General features: G+C 42.6%; 1 protein-coding gene and 1 pseudogene across 15 annotated transcripts in view; one reads left to right on the top strand and one right to left on the bottom strand.

Moving 5' to 3' along the window:
• The window catches only part of LRRC7 (leucine rich repeat containing 7), a 474,653-nt gene that overhangs the window by 229,997 nt on the left and 231,296 nt on the right, over positions 1 to 13,360 (top strand). The gene's annotated exons all lie outside the window — the stretch shown is intronic.
• On the bottom strand, positions 7,616 to 8,512 carry LOC311583084 (prohibitin-2-like; annotated as a pseudogene). The gene has a single exon. The product of its transcript is annotated as a prohibitin-2-like (transcript).

The raw sequence follows: 13,360 nt of genomic DNA, 5'->3' as shown, positions 1-13,360 counted from the left end.
GTTTGTTTGTTTGACTTCAAATCGTTAATCCCACTTTTCTACTTCTAATGGCAAGTACTTTTATTATGTATCCCCATGCTCACTCAGGTGTCTTTAGTGCTCCAGTGCATTTGATACTGTCTCAGCCACATTGTCTTTGCTGGTGTGTGGCCAGCCACATGGTGTGGGTAGTGCTAATTTCTTATTATTCATTGGCTTTCACATTGTAACCAAGTGCGTTGTCAATGTTCAAAATGTTGCTGTAATGAAATTGTGCGTTCTCTGAGGGGTGGGTGCAGGTTAGATACGTGCAGGTAGTACAGCACAGCCCTGCTGTCAGCTTCTCAATGACGAATATATTGTGCTCTTATCTTAATACACTCCAGGCATTAAGAAGATGAGGAGATGGCCACCAGGGGAGCCTAAGTTAGTCACATGGAATGAGTGCTCCCAGCTCTACTGCACAGGAGGGGGATTAGAGTGATAAGGCATGACATGTTTCAAAAAGGAAAAAAAAATGAGTTCACCAGTGAAATGATAAATGTCTGAGGAAATAGGCAGGTGTGGATTGGTCTCGGCATTACCCAGTGTGCTCAAGCATCGGAGCATCACAGGGTTCCCAGTCAGATGCAAACAGTTCATGTTCTCATCTTTCAGTTAGAAAATACATTTTAAAATACATTTAAAAGAGTAAAATACATTTTAAAAGTAAGTAGAATATTTACCTACATGATATAAACAAAATATCCAATTAACTGGAAAGCAGTGTACTGGAAAATGGGGCTCCAGCTTCTTACGGTCAATGAAAACAGCATTTTTTTTCTTAAAAATAAGTTCATTAAACTTGACCTTCTAGTTGACTTTACTAAAGCTTTGTCATTTGTGTAATGAGAGAAATATAACATGTCCACAGTGCTTCTGTGTCAGCCTTTCTTCCTCAGGGATGGTTGTTTCCTGACTGTGTGCAGCGGCCCAAGGGAAGCGTGCTGGTGTCCATCCCAGTATCCTCCATCTGTTACCCTCTGGGTTGGATAGTTTTATGTGCACTTTACACAAACCACTGTTATCTGGAAGGAGAGAATCTCAACTGAGAAAATGTCTCTAAAAGATCCAGTTGTAGGGCGTTTTTTAGTGGTTACTGATGGAAGAAGGCCCAGCCCATTGTGGGTGGTGCCGTCCTTGGGCTGGTGGTCCTGGATTCTATAATTAATCAGATTGGGCTGAGCAAACCACGGTGAACAAGCCAGTAAGCAGCCAACCTTCATGGTCTTTGCATCAGCTCCTGCCTCTAAATTTCTGCCTTGTTTGAATTCCTATCCTGACTTCCTTCAAGGATGGACCACAACTTACTTTTGGTCATGGTGTTTCATTACAACCACAGAAACCCTAAGATACTCCCATGTCTAAATTTGATAGTGAAATAAGATCTGTGTGAATCAGAGAGGAATACATTTCATGATAATCTGCTCTCTGAACAAACAGTCTAAGTCTACTTGTAGCTAGTTCACGGCCATTGTAGAGTAATTGTTTTACATGGTGACATTAGATTATAAATGATAAGGATTAATTAGTCAGTGATTTCATTTCAAGCTTGATTGTTGATTTGTCATAGCTTCTTGAAGACAGTGACACCATAATATAAGGATTTTAATGAAAATGAATTAATTTGAAAGTGCTTCCTAATTCTCCAGCAATTAAGTGATTTTTTTCTCTCATCCTCTAAAGCTTATTTTCTATACGTGAGTGGATGTGAGCAGCATCATGGTGGGCGAAATCACCAGTGTTAGTTTTAATGAGAGACAATCCTGGTTGAAGGGTTATTATGTGTTAGTGATGTGCCAATTACTCCGCCCCTTCCTGGGGCACTCATGAAACGGGGCAAATCACACTGCATCTGCAGAAAGAAAGGGAAACTTTCTGTTCCAGAGTCACAGTAGGAAACAGTTAATGGATTTTTTAAAAGGTTTAAACCTTTGAGGGTATTGAAAGAGAAAGAGGAGCTCTGGCTGTCTGGGCTGTAAGTCCTCAGAGAAGGTACCTTGGGATGCTTCATACGTATTAGGAAGAAAAATGTCGACATGTGTTCACAATCAGTATGCAATATGCAATGGCTGTGCTTGTGGGAACCCTGCCCTGCACAACTCCTTACTTCAACAGCATCACTGCATCACTCATTAAAAATCACTGTCTCTTGCACCTTAAGTCTACTTTCCCCACCTATAGACTCCCTTCTGCATGTGATAGTTTCAAATAAATTCAGAGTCTCTTTTGCTCCACCAAATGACTTCATGACAATGAAAATCAAAGCTGCTCCTCCTGTCACCCACAGCCCAGCACTAGGCTTTTCAACTCTGTTCTTGTAGAGACATGTCACCTGGAACCTGCCAGCAGCACTCACAGTCGGGCCAGGCAACTAACACACAGAAGAGTGCCATCGCCTTACCCTCTGAAGCCCACTCTGGGTTCTATGAACTAATGACCAAGTTTCCCAGGGTCACGGGAGGGCCTTTTCAAAACTATATGATTGATAAATTCTCCATGGTCTGTAAATCCTTAAAAGCAATTTGAAGAGAACGAAACTGAGCTTGTATGAGCCATTTTAAGTGCTCATAACGTGCAGGACTCACCGTCCATTGTGAACAGGACCTGAACCCGACATTCAGAGCCTCCTGTCAAAACACAGGTGGGTGGAAGACACAGTGAGGCACTCCACTGGAAATGAAGCGGGAGCCAAAATAACATTAAACACGAAATAATGTTAAGTAGTCTGTTTCATGAAATTCTCACTCAAAATCTGTGTTGTTGGATGAAAGAACGGGAACACAAAATCAGTGCCAATCAAGGAGTTTGGACCGAGTCACACATATCCCTCTGTAAACACAGTATGTGTCAAGGTCATAAGGACTTTATAGAATTGTCCCAAGATATGTCCCTGAGGCAGATTCCATTGTGTGGATGTATCCAGTTACTGGTAACCTCGCCAGCGTTTGGCTGTCCTAGTAATGCCACTGAGCCCGGCTCTCACAAGTAACCTGTGCTACCCAGGCTGTGGTGCCTGAGTCCCTCTTTCTTCTCCACAGGAATAGAGCACAAAGCACACCCAGAAAATCTCCAATTCACTAGCCCAACAGTTACACACATGTCACTTTGACCTTTCACAACACTATAAACTGCCCTCTGCAGGCTCCTTGTCAGTCCTCATCCTATAAAGTCTATGGTGTAGACTGCTGCCCTTTGTGCCACATATCCTTAGTAGCTGTCTATAAACACTAATATATGAAGTAAAATTAAACTGTATCTTTTTATTCATCAAAAAATTTAATTTGTTAGTTGTAATTATTGCAAAGTAATTCTTAGTTATCTTTTTTAACTTTTTAAAAATGTATTATAATTTATTCAGATTACATCCCTACTGCCATCCCCTCACTTGTATCTTCCCGTTCCCACCCTCCTTCACCCTTCTGCCCTATTACCCTCCCCCTAGACCTCTGACATAAGGGGACCTCCTCCACTACCATATGCCCACAGCCTATCAAGTCTCATCCAGATAGCTTGCATCCGCTTCCTCCGTGTGCCCCCAGGGGCACCAAGGGGAAGGGATCAAATTGGGTACACCAGAGTTCATGTCAGAGGCAGTCCCTCATCTCCCCACAACTGTGGAGAGTGAGCTGTCCATTGGCCAGATCTGAACAGGGGGTCTAGGTTCACTGCATGCATTGTCCTTAGTTGGTGCAACAGTTTGTGCAGGTGCCCCTGGGTCTAGATCCACTGGCCTTGACAGTCTCCTTGTGGGGCTCCTAAACTCTCTGGGTCCTTCCATTCCCCCCATTCTTCCATACCACTCTCAGCACTCTGCCCAGAGCTCAGCAACAAGTCCCAGCATCTGTCCCGATCCCCCACTGAGTAGAGTTTCTTAGAGGACATCTATGTTAGGCTAATATGCACTTATAAGGGAGTATATACCACACATGTCTTTCTGGATCTGGGTTACCTCACTCAAGATGGATCATTTCTAGTTCCATTCATTTGCCTGCAAAGTTCAAGATTTTCTTGTTTTTAATAGCTGAGTAGCATTCCATTGTGTATTGATCGATTTAAGTTTCTAGTACTGACATGAGCTCATCCATGTTGTCTAACTGACTATTTTTATAGGAATGGTGTGCAGGTATTTCAGATCCTGGGCATCCAGTGAATCTTATTTGCTTTCTTAGTCATTTTTTTTTTAATTCTGGAGAATGAAATAATCTACATATAACATCTTTCTCTATACCTTTCATCTTTTACTCCTCAGAGTCTAATCCAACTTGTTCAGCATATAAGTAAGCTGCCTATGTTCGTCTCAAAATAAAAATCTATAATTTCAAGAATTAGTAACAATTAAAATAAAGATGAAATGTTTATTAGCTGTGTTTCTGTTTTGTTTTGTTTGTTTTGTTGTTATATCAGATGCAGCATTGCAGTCTTTCTTATCATTTAGCACTTATACCACAGAGCAAACTATTTGGTATATTTGTGTGCAACTCAGAAAACATAATCACTTGGTGTATACCACCCTTAATTATGTATATTCGTTTGTGCAAAACTTTGTAAGTAAGAAATGCTTCTTATAAATATGAAGGGACACTTAATTATTTAAGTTTGGCATTTATAAAGTCTGTTATTTTGTTTGTTTGAAAAGGAATAATTATCATTTTCATCTTAATATAGGCAATTAAAATCTACATCCTCTATACAAAAATGAAGTGTTTCTTACCATGTCTGAAATGTATTTTAGTTCAATGCTTTAAGCTATTGCTGTGGAATATAATTTACATGTAATTCAACGAGCATTTGCCAAGTTGTCATGTTGTTATAGGTGCAACCTAGGAAATTAAACATTAATGAATCCCAATGTCTGACATATATCATGATCTTCCTAGGTCAGTCTCTCCTAGATGCTGTCATCCCTAACTCTGCCAAACGTACCAGTCCCTAATAGCTCGATCTTCTCCTGTGCCACATCCCAGCCAGTATTAAATGTTTTCTTTACTCTTTCTGTGATTCAAGTTCTGTGGTTAATTACCAATGTGTTCTTCTGTAGACCTTCTTAACACCCCATTCCTAGCCAATGCCTATGGCTCAACAAAACTACTAGCCCAGTTGGATTCAGTTCTTTGCACACATACTGGCATCGCAGAATTCATGATCCGGATCCAAAGTGCAGCCTTCTGCTCCTTAGCAATTATCTCATTCTCCCCACTGTGTCGATGACCAGATCTGCTCCACCTCCAGAACTGTGACCTGTCATCTCCATGTTCACCCCTGCTGAGCATGCAGCACTGAACAATCTGAACTTCACAGAAGATATTTCCTTTCCCCGTCCAGCCTCTGCCCTATACCCCCTGATGGCTGCATGTTGGTGCAGGAAAGTCAGCCCTGCTTTTCTTGTAAGCTGTCTCTGCTGTTGGGCCCCCCTCCCTTGCCTGTCCCCTGTCCATCACAGTAGCTCGCCTGATTCTTCACTGTGCCATCTAGGTACTTTGGTCTACATGGTCACTCTAATCAGAACACGTATGTACCACTATTTATTCAAAGCTAAAGCAAAAGCACCAATGCTTCCTGCTTTATTCTCCCACTTGCCTCCCTCACGGCAATGGTGTTAGGCAGGTGGTTCCTATATCACCTGTATGGAGTTTCTCTCCATCCACTCTTTGGAGGGGGTCGGCAGAACAAATTCCAAAAAGCAAGTTCCAACAACATTTATTATTTCTCCCACAGCTTATTTATCCCAGCAACATTTTTCAAGCAGTACAAAAATCACAGTGTGGTTACATTCTATTTTCCTATAAATGGCTGATTACAATGAGTACACATAAGAAAAACATGTTCCCCAATACCTTCACATGGTCAAATGTTTTACATATCATGGGTGACAGACAAATATGAAAAACAAGTTGTTCCCAAGGAACCATATACATTTGTAGCTAAGCAACTTGCTATGTATTAACAAAGTGTGAGCAAGCAAGGTAATTTCTCAACTGACAGGCTGCAATTTGTGGTTATAGAGAAAGAATTATTTGTAAGGTAATCTTACAAAAATTTTAAAAGAATCACAAATCTGTTTTATATAAGAAACAATCAACCATTTCTACTTTAAGGTGTGGATCTACTCACTAACAATTTTTAGGGCAAAAGTAAGTATAAGAAAATTACTCATCTCAGTCACCAGCCCAGCTTAAGCATCCCGTCAGCCAGCACTATTCTGGGTATTGTTCTTATTGGCCAATGTCAAAGAGGCCCTAGCATTACTACTAAGAGTGTACTCTTTCTTATTTTGACTTTTTCTTAACTTCAGACTGTCCCCTAAGATTTTCTACATCAGAGAAAGCAGCAAAAACATCTTTACCTAACCTTGCTAAACAATTTGCTTTTCCAGATTCTTTCTAAGGGACGTGGTCGTTGTTAGCAATCTACATCTGCAGGTTCTTTTCAAGGGTGGTGGTTGAATCATTAATCTGCTCCAGCAGCAATGCCTGAAAGAGATTATTATTGTGAGCGCCAATGACACTGCCCAGTGATGAGCTGGAAACCCCCACAGAGTTCTCATACAACTCATATATTACGAGGGATGTGGTGACCACAAAGGCACAAGCAGAGCGATGCTCCATAACAGTGTGAAGTCCTGAGGACCGGGCCTCTCCAAGGCATGCCCATCGTAGTTATGCTAACTGCTGAGCAGTGTTCCGTGACTTCTAGAGCCTTTTGCTGCTCCTCCTGCCTGGCCCCTGACACTCTGCAAGAGCAGCGAGTTCTTTTAACCAGTGAGCCTTCGCTTTAGTCCCCAAAATTTTACTTTCGAAATGATGTTTGCATTGAACCCAGGGCCTATCAGATGTGAGACACAAGCTCTACTGCTGAGACCGGCCCCCTAGACCATCAATTATGGATTCTGTGCAAGAACTACGCCATGCTAAAGGATGAGTTCCTAACCTGTGAGCTCTGTCCGTGAAATAAAAATGAATCCAGTGGGCCAGGCATGATGGCCTTTGCCTTAGATCCCAGCATTCAGGAGGCAGAGGAAGGTGTGTCTGTGATTTGATTTGATTTGATTTGATTTTTTTTATTTTAGTAATAAAATTTTTATTGAGAATTTCTAGGATGGTGGTTATCTCCCCCCATTCTGGGAGAGAGACAACACTGTAGGAAATCACTAAGAAATCACACTGTCCCACCCCCCCTGGGCCACTACAGGGAGGAGGGAGACCCTCTGAAAGTTTTGCCCTTCAGCCTTCCTTAATCAAGAAGGCAGACTCAAAGGAATCCATCACATGATGTTTGGGTCGGGGTCACCCCTCCCCCCTCCCCCCTCCCACCTGGCTCCTCAGAACTGGAGGAGTGCACCCACTTCTCTGGCTGCATTCCTGCTGTGCACTCATTTCTTTCTTTCTTTCTTTCTTTCTTTCTTTCTTTCTTTCTTTTGGGGGGGTGGTTTTTTTGTTTGTTTGGTTGGTTGGTTGGTTGGTTTGGTTTGGTTTGGTTTGGTTTGGTTTTTCGAGACAGGGTCTCTCTGTGTATCCTTGGCTGTCCTGGACTCACTTTGTAGACCAGGCTGGCCTTGAACTCACAGCGATCCTCCTGCCTCTGCCTCCTGTATTTCTTAACCCTTTATCTTTATGAGGCTGTCGCTTCCCCTAGTAAAGCTTTCATCCTGTAGATTCAGCACAAGGTTGTCAGCTGTGAGATAGATGTGGTTCTGTGATGTGGCGATTGTCTTGGAGATGTTCTGGGCGGCCCGGATCTTCCGCAATTTGATGTATCCAAGATTCTTGCTCAGTGCTTCTCCGAGCATCCTGGCAGCCTCGGCCTCCTCCTCAGCCTACACGATCTTCTGTCGCCCAGCTCCTAATTTGCTTTTTCCACCAAAAACTGGGCCCGTTGGGCTTCCTGCTGGGCCACTTGTTTGGCTTCTACAGCAGCTGTGTACTCCCTGTTGAAGCTCAGCTCAGTGATGGCTACAGCATCCAGGATGAGGCTCAAGGTCTTGGCTCACTCTGTCAGCTCTCTTCAGATCAAAAGGGACACCTGAGCCCACTGGGTACTCAGCTGCGAGGCATTGAACTTGGCCACCCTACTCTTGAGCACCTCGCTGACCATGGACAGCAGCACTTGCTCCTCACAGTCCAGCCCTAGGTGTTGGTACATGCTGGGGAGCTCTTGGGCGTTGGGTCGAGACAGCACGCGCAGGGAGATGTTCACCACTGCAGGTCTTTGGAGCCCGTGGGGGAGGAGATTTTTCAGGGTCTGGCCGGAACGTCATAGATGATGGGGTACTGGAACCAGGGGATCCTGAAGTGAAGGTCTTCAGCCAGGATTGTGTCTTGTTGCACACCACAGATATAATTAAAGATGTCTCTGTGACCACCTTCCATGGTGAACACGGATTCACGGACAGCACAGGCCACAGCCACAGCCCCCAGCAGCAGCTCGAGCACCGTGCGCATGCCCTGAGGCCCGTTGGGCAGGTGTCCCGCTAAGCTTTCAAGTTCTGGGCCATGTCTGATCCTCTGGAGGGCATCGGCACCTGGTCAGGAGCGGGTGCCCGCCAGCTTCTACCCGACTCCACTTTACAGACAGTAACTGTGATTTTAAAAGAGCCTTGTCTACACAGCAAGCTCCAGGATAGAGGTGCACAGTGCCCAGTTTCCACAAACAGAACAGAAACAGCCCCGTGAAGTCAGAGCGAGATAAACCTCATGCAGAAACCACTCCTGCAGTAAGATGAGCTCTCATTCCTCTGGCAGGTGCCAACATCTGAAACAGGAAAGAGGCTTTGAAAATACACTGGCAAAAAATAATAAATAATAAAATAAAAATGTATTGACAAAAAAGCCCAGGAAGAACTCTGAGAGGGAGGCTCCAGGGTGAGCTACTGAAAACGCAGAGCTCCTCCCAACACGTGCCTGAAGATGCTCACAAATATGGATGACATCCAGAGAATTCAGACAGTGAAACTGTTGCTGTCCAAATCCTCCTTCTGAGGAATCTGAGGCAGGCAAATTCCTTGTCCAGGCATGAATTTGTACCTAACACCTTCCTGGGGGCCCTCCAGGTGGGAGAAAGACCCACTGCCTTGTTAAGCTGTAACTAGTTAACCTGCAGCCATCACCTCCTTAACTAGGATGGAGCAAATAAGTTTGCATTCCCCTTTTTGTTTCCTGAGACAGTCCATCTTCTCTGCACTGTAATTCTACACCCTCCTGCCTCAGCCTCCCTATCACTGGAGTTTTAGGTATGAACCCCTCCACTTGGCTTGTCTCTTTCTTCTTCCTCCTCTCCTCCTTTCTTTTTTTTTTTTTTTAAATAAAAGTTTATTTAGCCCAGCATGGTCTCAAACTCTCTTCTTAACTGAGGATGAACTTCCACTACTGGTCCTCCTGCCTCTCCTTCCCAAGTTGCAGTAGGGGGCTACAAAACAGAAAAATTAAGGCTCCTGCAAGCCTCTTTTCATGGACTGAACATGTACTTGTGTGTAGTGACCTCAGAGGTCAGAAGAGGGCATCAGATCCTCTGGAGCCTCTGTTGCAGGTATCCTGAGCCACCATGTGGATGCCAGGATCCCCAGCCCCGCACAACCCCTTGCTATAAGAAGACTCAGTAAGATCCTGCTTGACCCTTGACCTTCAGAGATTTGGAATTGTAAGAAGTTGCTCTGTTCTTTATTCCAAGATACATCCTTAGAGAATCTGTGGGAGCAGCACAAATCAGCCTAAAATCCGGGGTAGGAGCTCAGAGCAACTCGAGATCAGGGAGGACAAACTGACCATAGACTAGCGGGAAAGAAGGAGAAGCAACTAATTAACAATCAAGTTTACTAAGAGCCTTTTAGTAATCAGTCAATACTTTGTTTAAAAAAAATGCAATATTGATTACAGTAAAAACACTATCTCCAATAAATTGAGGGCCCAAAATTCCAATCACATACATTTTAGTGTGCGTTGTTAGTCTGATAAATATAAGACTAGAGGAGGAAAAATGCACTACTTTTGGACTATTAAGAGCAAATACTAGGCCGGGCAGTGGTGGTGCACGCCTTTAATCCCAGCACTTGGGAAGCATGAGGTAGGCGGATCGCTGTGAGTTCAAGGCCAGCCTGGTCTACAAAGTGACTCCAGGACAGCCAAGGCTACATAGAGAAATCCTGTCTCGAGAAAAAAAAAAAAAAAAAAGAACAAATACTAAAAAATCAGCCAGCTGTACACTACAAACATGAATGGGTAATCTCGTGCCTCCAGGAAGAGGACTGAAGGCTCCTTACAGGGTTACTGAGGAACATGAGTCAATATGGATGCAGGGTTAGGGACTGACAAGCTTTTTCAAATATGAGTCTTGCTTACAAATCCCTTCTCGCTCCAGAAACGGCTGGGAACTGAGCCAAGATACAGCAGATACAGAGGGGCGCCTCAGTCAAAGTCGATTCTGCCAGTCACCCATTTTGGTTAAAACCCTTCCCGCAGGCTCTCTGCATAGAGCTGGATGGATACTGAGATTTTCCTGCCATGTTATATCCCAAGGGTGGCAAATTCATCTGGATAGCCACCCAAAATTTCCCTGTAACATTGAAACATCCATCACCAGCCTTCTGGCACAATATATAACAGACTTAATTGAGAAGCAGGAATTATGAATGTCTTGCCTAGCTGGAACTTCCTTTGTTGTTGTTTCTTTTTGTTTGTTTGTTTGGTTTATTTTATTATAATTTGTTCATATTACAACTGACTGTGATCCCCTCACTCTTACTTTTCTCTTCCCATCCTCCCTCATGACAATGAGTTTGACTGCATTTCTAAATTATCCAAAATAGCTTGTAATAATATCTTTCAAGGACTAGGACTTCATGTTGTATTTCTAAATGGCTTGCATCTGTTCAATACCTTAAATAAGAGTTAAAACATGTAAATATAGTATGTAGTAGCCAAATATAATATTAATTGTGTAAGATTTTTTGGATAGTAATAGCTCTATAGTTAAGAAGAGATTAAATAATCTACCCTTATTTCTATAATTTCTAAATTATTCCTACGCACCCCTTTTTTCTTTCAACTGTTTCCATCCCTTTTACCCCTAACATAGATTATAAATAAAGATAGAGAAAAGAAAAAGGGAGTAATCCTGAATATAATCTCTGATATTTGTTTCCCCCTTGATTAAGACAATTAACAACTTGTAACTAACGTCCTTTTAATGATGATCATCACCCAAAAAAATGACCAAAACCTCTCCATCCACTCTTTTTTTTAATTTATTTTTTATTAATTTGTTCATATTACATCTTGATTGTTAGCCCTTCCCCTGTTTCCTCCCATTCTTCCCTCCCTCCCACTTCCCCCTTCTCCCCTCCCCTATGTCTGTGATTGAGGGAGACCTCCTCCCCCTATATATGCTCTTAGAATATCCAGTCTCTTCTTGGTAACTTGCTATCCTTCTTCTGAGTGCTGCCAGGCCTCCCCATCCAGGGGACGTGGTCAGAAAAAGGGCACCAGAGTTCATGTGAGAGTCAGATCTCACTCTCGACTCAACGGTGAAGAATATCATGTTTGTAGGCTAGGTCTTGGTAGGGGTTCGAAGTTTACTGCCTATATTCTCCTTGGCTGGTGCCTTAGTTTGAGGAGGACCCCAGGACCCAGATCTGCCTGTCATAAAGTTCTTCTTGTAGGTTTCCAGGACCCTATGGGTCCTACTATTTCCTCATTCTTCCCCATTCTTCCTAAAGTCTCAATAGGATGTCCTCTCCTCTGACCCACTTTCTTGGTAAGTAAAGTTTTTCATGGTACGTATCCCTTGGACTAGTGTTTTGATATAAGTGAGTATATACCGTTTGTCTCTTTTTGCTTCTGGGTGAACTCACTCATTATGATAATTTCTAGTTCAATCCATTTGTCCACAAATTTCAGGAATTCCTTGTTTTTAATAGCTGAGTAGTACTCCATAGTGTAAATGTACCACAGTTTCTTAGTCTATTCTTCTACTGAGGGACACTTAGGCTGTTTCCATGTTCTGGCTATTATGAATAAGGCTGCTATGAACATGGTTGAGCATATGTTCTTGTTGTGTGCTGGAGCATCTTCTGGGTATATTCCAAGGAGTGGGATAGCTGGGTCTTGAGGAAGCCCTATTCCCATTGTTCTGAGAAAACTCCAGATAGCTTTCCAAAGTGGTTGTACTAGTTTGCATTCCCACCAGCAATGAAGGAGTGTTCCTCTCTCTCCACATCCTCGCCAACATGTGGTGTCATTTGAGTTTTTGATCTTAGCCATTCTGATGGGTGTAAGATGGAATCTCAGTGTCGTTTTGATTTACATTTCTCTGATGACTAACAAGGATGAGCATTTCTTTAAGTTTCTCAGCCATTTGATATTCCTCTGTTGAGAATTCTCTGTTAAGTTCCAAGCCCCATTTCGCAATTGGGTTGTTTGGTTTTGTGGTGTTTAATTTATTGAGCTCTTTATATATTTTGGATATTAAACCTTTGTCAGATGAAGGGTTGGTGAAGATCTTTTCCCAGTCTGTAGGCTGTCGCTTTGTTCTCTTGACAGTGTCTCCTGCCTTACAGAAGCTTTTCAGCCTCATGAGGTCCCATTTATTAATTTTTGACATTAAGGCCTGGGCTGTTGCTGTACTATTCAGTAAGTTGTTTTCTGTGCCTATGTGTCCCAGGCTGTTCCCCACTTTTTCCTCTAACTGAATTAATGTCTCTGCTTTTAAGTTGAGGTCTTTAATCCAATTGGACTTGAGTTTTGTGCATGGTGACAAATAAGGGTCTAATTGCATTTTTCTACATGTAGACATCCAGTTAGACCAGCACCATTTGTTGAAGATGTCATCATTTTTCCATTGAATAGATTTGGCTTCTTTGTCAAAAATCAAGTGAGCAAATGTGTGTGGATTCATCTCTGGGTCTTCAATTCGATTCCATTGATCCACCAGCCTATTGCTTTGCCAGTACCATGCTGTTTTAATTACTGTTGCTCTGTAGTACAGCTTGAGATCAGGTATGGAGATTCCTCCAGAGGATCTTTTATTGTATAGGATTGTTTTTACTATTCTGGGTTTTTTATTTCTCCATATGAATTTGAGAATTGATCTTTCAATATCTTCAAACTATTTTGTAGGTATTTTGATAGGGGTTGCGTTGAATCTGTAAATTGCTTTTGGTAAGATGGCCATTTTTACTATGTTGATTCTCCCGATCCACGAACAAGGTAAATCCCTCCATCTTCTGATGTCATCTTCAATCTCTTTCTTCAGAGGTTTGAAGTTTTTTTCTAATAAGTCCTTCACTTGCTTGGTTAGAGTTACTCCTAGATATTTTATATTGTTTGTGGCTATCGTGAAGGGAGTAGTT

The sequence above is a fragment of the Acomys minous genome (genome assembly GCF_964271855.1).
Source record: "Acomys minous genome assembly, chromosome: 14".
Classification (NCBI taxonomy): domain Eukaryota; kingdom Metazoa; phylum Chordata; class Mammalia; order Rodentia; family Muridae; genus Acomys; species Acomys minous.
Note: the sequence above shows the minus strand (reverse complement) of the source record. Positions and strands in the feature narration are given on the sequence as shown.